This window comes from Odocoileus virginianus, unplaced genomic scaffold (genome assembly GCF_023699985.2).
Source record: "Odocoileus virginianus isolate 20LAN1187 ecotype Illinois unplaced genomic scaffold, Ovbor_1.2 Unplaced_Contig_37, whole genome shotgun sequence".
Lineage (NCBI taxonomy): Eukaryota > Metazoa > Chordata > Mammalia > Artiodactyla > Cervidae > Odocoileus > Odocoileus virginianus.
Genome location: NW_027224354.1, coordinates 420,437 through 430,851, shown reverse-complemented (window position 1 = coordinate 430,851; position 10,415 = coordinate 420,437). Strand labels below are relative to the sequence as shown.

Genomic DNA, 10,415 nt, shown 5'->3' with positions numbered 1-10,415 from the left:
CTGGATTGGGAGGATTCCCTGGAGGAGGGCATGGCAACCCACTCCAGTTTTTTTGCTTGGAGAATCGCATGAACAGACCAACTTGGTGGGCTACAGTCCATGGAGTTGCAGACTCAGACATGACTGAAGCAACTTAGCATATACTCTCACACACACACACACACACACACACACACACACACACACAAGGTTGAACTACATATGAAATCTATAAGGTTAATTAATGCTAATAATCTATATCTGTGGAGGTGGAATAGAGGTCTTCTGAATTTCCAGGGATTCTACCCTAAAGAGCACACAACTGTGAGGATTTGGTACCTATGTTTAAACCAGTGAGGGTAACATGTTTGCCCTGGGAGCTTCCTTGAAAACCAAGGTCACTGCCACGGGCCCTGAGTTTTGGAGGTGAATCATGTGACTGTTGCTTTCCTTTTGTTCCATTGTTCCCTCCAGAATGTGATGGGATAAGGTGTGGGGCACATGTTTCAGGGTGAGTGTGTACCTAGGGGCTGGGATGCTGACATGGAGAAGGCAGAGAGCAAGATCCTATACCTTACCTTATAAGGACAGTGCTTCTAGGTATAAGGACAGTGCTCCTCCCTAGGGAGGAGACTGAGGGCCAGAGGACTGGGTGTACGAGAATTCAGGTGTTGGAGCACAGACAACTACCCTTGCATGATAACTCTTGGGTCAGTTGGGCCAAGCATGGTGGGTGTCAGGAGATTTGCTCCCTCATGGGAGTCTTAGATGTCATGGGAGTTGCTACCTCATGACTTGCTACCTCATGTTCTCCTCATGTTGTATTTCAGCAAAAGCTAACAGCAGCAATTTAAAAACAGTAAGCACATTTTCCCATTGTTTTAAGCAAGATAGCATGTCAGGCATCTAGGGTCAGAGGAAGGGAGCATGGACCAAGGTCAAAGTCTGGGGATTGTCAGATGTAGATAATACACATTATCTCTGAGGCACTTCACCAGTGTATTTCAGATTCTGATCTGTTTACACCTGATACCTTAGTTGGGAGAGGGTGGGATACATTATCCTTTTTTTGTCATTCAGATCTGGGACATATGAGAAAAAGGTGGCCCCTGGATTGATTTGGTCAAGTCTTCACCCAAGGCTTGGCCACCCTGCTTATATTGTCACCCTGATTACATATGCAGATGATTAATATGCAGATTACATCATGAGAAACACTGGGCTGGATGAAGCACAAGCTGGAATCAAGATTGCTGGGAGAAATATCAATAACCTCAGATATGCAGACGACACCACCCTTATGGCAGAAAGCAAAGAACTAAAGAGTCTCTTGATGAAAGTGAAAGAGGAGAGTGAAAAAGTTGGCTTAAAACTCAACATTCAGAAAACTAAGATCATGGCATCTGGTCCCATCACTTCATGGCAAATAGATGGGGAAACAGTGGAAACAGTGAGAGACTTTATTTTTGGGGCTCCAAAATCACTGCAGATAGTGACTGCAGCCATGAAATTAAAAGACGCTTGCTCCTTGGAAGAAAAGCTATGACAAACCTAGACAGCATATTAAAAAGCAGAGGCATTACTTTGCCAACAAAGGTCCATCTAGTCAAAGTTATGGTTTTTCCAGTAGTCATGTACAGATATAAGAGTTGGACTATAAAGAAAGCTGAGCACCGAAGAACTGATGCTTTTGAACTGTGGTGTTGGAAAAGACTCTTGAGAGTCCCTTGGACTGCAAGGAGATCCAACCAGTCCATCCTAAAGGAAATCAGTCCTGAGTGTTCACTGGAAGGACTGATGCTGAAGCTGAAATTCCAATACTTTGGCCCACCTGATGCAAAGAGCTGACTCATTTGAAAAGACCCTGATGCTGGGAAAGATTGAAGGCAGGAGGAGAAGGGGACAACAGAGGATGAGATGGTTGGATGGCATCACCGACTCAATGGACATGAGTTTGAGTAAACTCCAGGAGTTGGTGATGGACAGGGAGGCCTGGTGTGCTGCAGTTCATGGGGTCACAAAGAGTCGGACATGACTGAGCAACTGAACTGAACTGGATGAAGAAGGGAATGCAAGAACAACTTTAGACTTTGTTTAGACAGAACAGAGCACAGCTGGCACTAAGTCTCAAGCTGTCATGTGTGTGTGGGGGGAGGGGGAGGCCAGTAGGTGGGGCAGTACATATGAATGGAGTGTGTAGCAGGGTTTGGGAAAGCAGAGAACAAACATGAACACTCTGGTACAGGTATCCTAGGGTGTAGGTTCTCTGCCTGGCCTACAACTGCAGCATCATCTGGAGAGGAAGGGTGCTCAGCCCCAGAGAGCAGGAGAAGAGGATGGCGGCATCTGCCAGGGGCCTGTAAGTACTGCAGGGGCAAGGTTAAATTTGCTGGGGTGTCATGCTGGGATAAAAGAAGACCTGAGAAGATATTTGCAACTTGAATGTGAAAGAGTGAGACTCTAGAATTCAAGGAGTGAGCATTACTGAGTTACATTGTGAATTGCATTTAATGGAAGAGAGAGGCAGCAGGAGAATGAGAGCTGACACTGGACACAGATGAGTATAGTCATCAGGAGAGAGAGGATGAGGGATGAGGATAAAGAAGAACAGTGAGAATGGGAAAGAAAGCACTGCCAAGATAAGTGGTAGTTTCATGTCAACAGTCCTTGAAACCCATTCAAACCAGTGCATACTCCACAGGCAAGTTGAGCCCAAGCCCATCCCCTGGTCTGTGAGGCAATCAGTGGCAAGAAGGATCCAGGCAGTGGCACTTACCCCGTGAGAGTCACCTCTCCTCCCACCTCTCTCTCTCTTCATGCAGGACTTTGGGAAATTTGGTTCAATGGCCTCAGAGTTTGGGGACTCCTAGGTCTCCCTGTGCATGCTCACACCAGACTGAATTGAGTCTTTGTGTCAGAGGTGAAGTAGTGTCTCAGACTAACCCATTCTTCCTCTTCCCCAACAAGTTCACAAGCAGATTCCTTAACAGTTTTGTCCCATTCAGGTTCAGTTAGCACCTTTAATGTTCTTTGAGAAGGAAGGGGCAGTGAGAAGAGGAGGAGGTGGCAGGGTGAAGCTTCCACAGCTTCTTCCCTCTGGGCCAGAGAGCTGGAAGCCAGTGTTGTGAACAGCAGCTGCTTAAAGGCTTATACTCTGTACGTAAGTTAAATAAGCAGGCTGACAACATCAGCAGGGTGGCCAAGCCTTAGGTGAAGGCTTAGCCAAATCAATCCAGAGACTACCTTTTTCTCATATGTTCCAGATCTGCATGACAAAAAAAGGATAATGTATCCCACCCTCTCCCAACTAAGGTATCAGGTGTAAACAGATCAGAATCTGAAAGACACTGGTGAAGTGCCTCAGAGATAATGTATATTATCTACATCTGACAATCCCCAGACTTTGACCTTGGTCCATGCTCTCTCCCTCTGACCTCATATGCCTACTGACATGCTTAAGAACTGACTCACTTGAAAAGACCCTGATGCTGCAAAAGACTGAAGGCAGGAGGAGAAGGGGACGACAGAGGATGAGATGGTTGGATGGCATCACCAACTTAATGGACATGAGTTTGAGTAAACTCCAGGAGTTGGTGATGGACAGGGAGGCCTGGTGTGCTGCAGTCCATGGGGTCACAAATAGTCGGACACAACTGATCAACTGAACTGAACACACTCACTCAATACAATGCATGCTTATACGTGCATTCCCTCAAACCTGCTCACATTCACACACACACACTTCTATATGTTCCTGATCACATATTCATACATTTCCCCAGGTCCAACATATTCACAAAGAATATCATACTCATATGCTTACAGATGAATATGCTCATACTTGACATGAAGTTCACACATTTACACACACACACATAAAGATGCTCTAATATACTCACATGCACACACTTGCACATTAGCTCACAGAAATATACTCTGCTTTCACACGCTCACACACATATTCATTCACATACACACGAATATGCTAACATTCATGTCCATGGTCACAAATTCACTCATCCATAGGAAAAGTCCCATTCACTTTACACATGCAAACTCTTATTTGAATAGGCACCCATGGTCACTCTCACATGTGCTTATATACATGTACAAAATCACATTCACTTGCATAGACATGCTCATACCCTTATTCGCTCAGAGTAACTACTAATACATTCACGTGAATGTGCTGGGAAATTCAATCATTGTCATGCTTACGTTCTAAATTCATACTCACTCACATATACATTAACATGCTCAGAAGTAGGAATGTGTTCACATGTACAAAGAAGCTCACACGCTTACTCATATGCATGCCAGGAGCCATTGTGGGAGATCCCACCCATGACAAGGTCATGAGGAGAAGACCTGACACGCAAGGCCGTTCAGGACACAAGGGACCCTCCAGGTTGGCCCCGGCCTCTACCCCACCCTGTATCCTCCCCCCTTTTCTGCTGTTGTTCTTGTTCGCCCTGCTGCAGATTCTTGTGTTGCCTGCCGAGAGCTCTCCTGCTCCTCTTTCACTGAATGAGGACCAACTTAAAACCCTAATTAATAAATCTCCTGGACGCTGGTACCCTATGAAGGGGCCAAAGATGAAGGAAATGCTTCAATTCAAACCCTTTTGCTGGCACTCTGGCTTGTTTGGCATATGTGTGCTCCTATTGCAAAAAATGCTCATGATTGTTCTAAACATCCTAAGCACAGTACGCTAACAAAAGAAACCATTAAGCATAGGTCCCTCTGCGGGGTGAGAAAGGCTCCACAAATAAAATAGCCACAAATGTGCCTAATAGAAAATACTTTAGATAGAGATTAGCTGGTGACTTCTTGCAGGTAGTTAACTTTTAGACTAAGAGCCTGTTTTGTGCTATATCTGCTGTTTTTGCAATCCTTTGCATTTCTGTTCTGTAAAAATGCAATCCTATCTAGTTCCCATAGAGATGATGCCTAATAGAAAGAAAATAGATTAACCACAAGAAAGACAGGGTCAGCTACTGAAGTTGCTTAAAGTTACACCAGGTGCAAGCCATAAAATGTCAACAGGCCTGAAGGCCAAAAGATATTATACATAGAGATTAACCATAAAAAAGGCCCTAATAGGCACAGAGCCCTCCAGGGGGTGAGGAAGCCCTATTACAGAACACAAAAATATTATTCTAAAAGTGGTTATAGTTAAGGATTTAGAAAAATAAGAGTTTAGCCCTAGTGTAAAAACAATAAGATAATTGTTAATTTTAACCAAGAGTGCTAAACAGAGGCTGCCTCACCAGAGCCGCAGAGTCTTTGTGTGGTAAAACTTTTTAGATAAATTTAGCTGAGAACTTCTGCAAAAAGACTGACCTTTGTGTTAACAGGATTGTATTTCTACTATGTTGCAACCTGCTGTACCATGAGACTGCCACTTTTCTGTTTTCTGCTAAGCTCAAGGCCAGAAGATAATGTACAAAAAATCTATGGAAAAAGACTCTCATAAACAAAAAAGTATGCAGAGAACACCTGGTTTCATGAAGGACAAGCTGATGTAATGTTAAACTAACTCTGTGTGCTTATCTTCCCCTTAGAAATGTACTAACTTAGGGTATAAAAGCTACAGTGAAAAATAAAGCGCAGGCCAGACCCTGCTGCACACCCCCAGTCTGGTCTCTCCCTCCCTCTCTCTCTCTCTCTCTCTCTCTCTCCAACGCCGTTCATCCTGAGGGTACCCCTGGATCCTGCTGGGGCTGGACCCTGGCATATACACTCTCACAAATTCATTCATTCAAATATACTAATGTCATTGGCCTTTGTGTGATGCAGGAGTTAGGGGTACTGACCCCCCATGTGCACTTAAATATATGTAACATATGGTTTACTCTTTGAATATCAGGTTCCTGTGAATCCAGGATTTTACCTCACAACTAATACATATCATGTAGTACTTGGTATTGAACAAATCTGCATTTATGTGGATCTGCACTGTTCAAACCTTTGTTGTTTTAGGGTTAGATGTGCTTTTAAAATATCATATGGAAATTCCCTGGCAGTCCAGTAGTTAGTACTCCACACGTTCACTGCTGTGGCCCTGGGTCCAGAAACTAAGTGCCATGAGGCACATGGCATGGGCAGAAACTATATGAGACAAATAAGCATGCTTACATTTTCACTTACACACACAAGCATGATAATATCCCTGTGCATTATCACCTGTTCACTTATATACATAAACTTGCACAAACATTTAATCACACAAGCATATTCCTATGAACACACTCATACTTGGTAAAGACACACCCATTTATTTTCCAACACAGACATTGTTATATGACGGGGCCAAAGATGGTCTCTCTTTATGTCTTCACAACAAGCTGGAACCCATCAGCCAAAAAGCCAGCCAGCACCAAACTCAATTTTCACACATTCAGTTGCTTTAAATATTGGTTTGCCCAAACAGTTTGTTTGGACTTTTCCCTAACATCTTATGGTAAAACCCAAACGAGCATTTTGGCCAACCCAAAATATTCCAGATAAGCAGATTTTAATCCATTTAGAAGGCTTCCCTGATGGCTCAGTGGTAAAGAATGCCTACCAGTGCAGGAGATACAAAACATGTTGGTTCGATCCCTGGGTCAGGAAGATCACCTGATTGGGACAAATACACAGAAAAACTAGCCTTTTGGGTGGATGATTGTCAGTTAAGTGTTGACTTCCAAGCTCCAAGCAGACCTACGGCTCAGTCACAGGGATATACTCAAATCGGATGTAAAATACAACAAAGATCATGAGGATGAAGATGATGAAACCCACGGGTTTATTGTCAAGACTGTTCTTAGGATCCTAGATCAGTCTGTGTGATGGCTTGTTCTAGGATCTTGTGCTAGGCCTGGGGGAAATGAAGGGAGAGAGTTGGAAAATGAACAGAACCAGGAGGCCTGAGTCTAATTTGTGGACCACCTGGCCTCTTGGCCTGAATTCCCAGACCTCACCATGGGAAGAGGGAAAACCTGAATGGCACCTGTATTAATCTCAGTGGTTGCCAGAATGGCACCTGAGATGGAGGAAGAACAGGTAATATCTATTAGGAACAAAGTGGATACACTGACCATATAGTGTCATTTCCTAAACTATTGGTCAGAAGCAGCTTCCATGTTTACTGTGACATATGCAGCAGAGTGAGCTCAGTGTGTAATGGGAAAATTTCCTGAAAACTAAATGTCTGTCAATAAAGGAATAAGGTTCATGGAGTTCAGAAAAGTAATGCACACCTGTTCAAAACAACTAGGTAAATTAATATGTATTGAGAATGACATGTGCAGGGTATTAATGAGTAAAGTAAACAAGCAAGATCCACTTATTAACTCCTCTACTCCTGCCAGCTCCTTTCTGTTCCCCATGCACACCTAACACTTACTTCTGAGGCTACTCCAGTTTCATCCCAGATGGGATGAAGAAAGCCTGCACCATTTCCTGCTGCTCCTGGGGGAGAGTGTGTGTGGAACTGGAGGTGAGCGTAGGTACTGGGATGGAGAATGCAGATGCTGAGCCTCACTGGGACTGGCTTCGCTCACAAACAGCTTGTCATTCACTATACAAATACTGGGGGAAAAATGCATATTTGGACAACTGAGGGATGGACCACCCACACCCCCAATCTTGACTGCTCCCAGTGCCAGTAAGCAACCAGATTCCTTCCATCCCCCTCCTGTGTCTGTCCCCAGGCTTCTTGACTGGTTCCTCTGCCCCTTGCATAGAGCCCACCTTTGGAGAGATTGTCTACCAGCTTCACTCAGTGGATAGGCTGATCCCCAACCCAGTGACAACTTTACAATTACCCTGAACAATAGCCCAGTACACTACAGCAGAAGAGTGTGCAGTCTGATCCCCATTTTCAGAAGATGACACTGAGTCACAGACAGATCATGTGACTTGACCAAGGTCACACAGAGAGTTAGTATTGAGTCAAGGAGAGAGCCTATATGCCAATTCCAGAGCCCATGCTCCTCCTAACCACTAGGTTAGACTGCTCCTTGGCTCTCCCTGCTGGCTTTCCACAATACTGAGTAAACCTAAGGTCTGCATCCACATGCCCAGGACCCTGAGCCCAGGCTGGATGGAGATTTCTGCCCACAACATGGCTCTTACCTGGAAGAGCTGGCAGGGGTAGCAATGAAGGTCTGGGTGAAGGCACACACACAGCCAGAAGACCTTCCTTCCACCTCAACAACAAACAGTAAGAGTACCCCTTACATCCCCTACATAATTTATAGGCTTCCATGTCATTCCCCAGTCAGGGTCTGACTTGACATTTAGGCTGAGGGGACAGTTGTTCACTTGGGAAGCCAGGGTGTTGGGAATGGGGAGGGCAACTGTAGGAGCCATCTGCTCCCAATGACATGATGACAACAGCTTCACAAGTTCATGTGATGCATTTTTCACACCTGCCCAAGAGGTGGACATTATGACTCCATTTTGAAAATGAGGAAGCTATAATGTAAGGATCTCAATGTAAGGATCTGGGATGGGAGCCACCAAACTTGACATCCTATGTCACCAATGCCCAGGCTGGAAAGCACAGACACGGATGTAGTTCAAACCTGAACTGTGGGAAGACTGAAGGAAGACTTGAGGGCTGGAGGGGAGGGGAGGAGAGGAAAGGGGAGTGGAGAGGAGTAGACTGGAAGGAAACTGGAAGGGTTCTGGTGGAGGGGATCCATGATGGGGAGAGGGATCTACACATACCTTCCTTGAACACCCTGTTGACAGAGAAGCAGAGCATCTTTTCCTGAGAGAGAAGAACCCAGTTACTCAGCCACCCCTAAACATCTTCCCTACGATGTGGCTTCCTGCTCATCCCCCACCACCAAGGGAGGAGCAGGTGCTCACCGTCTGGAAACACATGTCCACCACGAAGGGGCTGAAGTCATGCTGAGTTTTGGGCAATGCACAGAGGGCATGCACAATGCCATGTTTTGTGTGTTTCAGCAGCTGGATATGCAGGTCTGTGGGGGAGAAGAAGAAAGCAAAGGTCAGGTCTGCCATGCCATGGACCCTATGATTGGCCCCCTTACCACCTTTTCCAGCCCAGTCTTCCCACCACACACTTATTGGGGTCCTTGAACATCTTCATATTCCTGTTGTCCAAGAAGTATGCACACATGCTGCTTCTAGGAGACACAGAGAAACAGTGGGTAGTGGTCCAGCCAGTATAGGTGTCAGCAGGAGCTGGCCTGCATCTGCTGGGGAACCACACAGCCTGGGGGAGGAGTCTGGGCTGTGATAATCACAGGGCTGGGTCCTTGGGTTGGAATGGAATGGTCAGGGAGAAGCAGTCCTCCTCATGATAAGCACCCAGGAGTCCCTGGCAGTCCCCATAGTCATGGATCAAGTAATACCTGAGGGGAAGCAGTGAAGACCGTCTATCTGTGTGGTCTGGAGCTTTGGTGGCCTCCCCTGTCCTAGCCCTCCCCTTACTGCTGCAGGAATTGCAGGATTAGACTCTTCAACTCTTCAGATCCAAATAAGCTTCCCTAGAATTAAAACAGTCCTCAGGACCAGGGTTGACACCTCCTCACATACCACCTAGAACCCTGCTGGATCCTCTGTGCTCACCTTGCACATTGGTAAGCACTTGGGGGCTTCAATAGCACACTTAGACCCTGAGGGGGAGGAAAGAGGAAGTCAGCAGTGCAGTCCAGGATGTGGTGCTGGATGATCAGGGAAAAGGATGGGCCCAGGGTTGGGTCGGGCCAGAGGTCAGGGGAAAAAGAGTCCTGGAAATGCCAATGGTAGGACTACATTTTCAGTCATCTCCATGGTTTACCTGAAGCCTATGGCAAACATGGCTGAAGAAGATCTAGAGCCTTTTCAGATTCCCACAGAGAATGGTACACCCACCTCCTCCAGGACATTTAATGGTTAGGTTCAAAAATGGAACTTGAACAGGTCCTAATAGGTTTCAGAGTAGTTTGTGGGCACTGTCAGTGCTAGTTAGAGGAGTCTGTGATCAAGGAATGCACTTACCAAGCTTAGAAACCTGGGGAACAATTCCAGGATGGTGCTGTCAAAATCAAGACAAAAGAGAAGTCAGTAAAACTGTGGACATGACCTTCCTCACTGGAACAAGTAACTTACAGCATCACAGCCCTGTGTGCCCCACCCCCCCCCCCAGCCCAGTATCCTAGCATTCCAGGGCTCTGAGGTCATCTCACCCAGGTCACAAATCCATGGACTGACTCAGGGAGAATGTTTATTCCATTCCTTCCTACCACTCCCTCTTCCACCTCCTTCCCTGGGTAGCTCCCAGCCAGAATGTTCTGACTCCCTTTTTCTGTTCCACAAGGGCCAGCACTTCAAATCCAGTCTGCAGGCTGTCTTCCCCCCACCTCTCTCCCTTCCTTCATTCCTCCAGGGCCCAGTGAAGGCTGTGAAGAGAAGAGGATATGGGGGGAGAGCCTGGT

The 10,415-nt window shown here is 46.0% G+C and overlaps 1 long non-coding RNA gene across 1 annotated transcript; it reads right to left on the bottom strand.

The window, feature by feature from the left end:
- Positions 1–5,648: 5,648 nt before the first annotated feature.
- LOC139034193 (uncharacterized) lies at positions 5,649–9,483 on the bottom strand. Its single transcript, XR_011486620.1, has 6 exons — positions 9,351–9,483; positions 9,060–9,122; positions 8,842–8,957; positions 8,698–8,740; positions 8,101–8,174; positions 5,649–7,554 (listed from the first exon to the last, which is right to left on the bottom strand). It is a non-coding gene; the product is annotated as an uncharacterized lncRNA (long non-coding RNA).
- Positions 9,484–10,415: the final 932 nt, after the last annotated feature.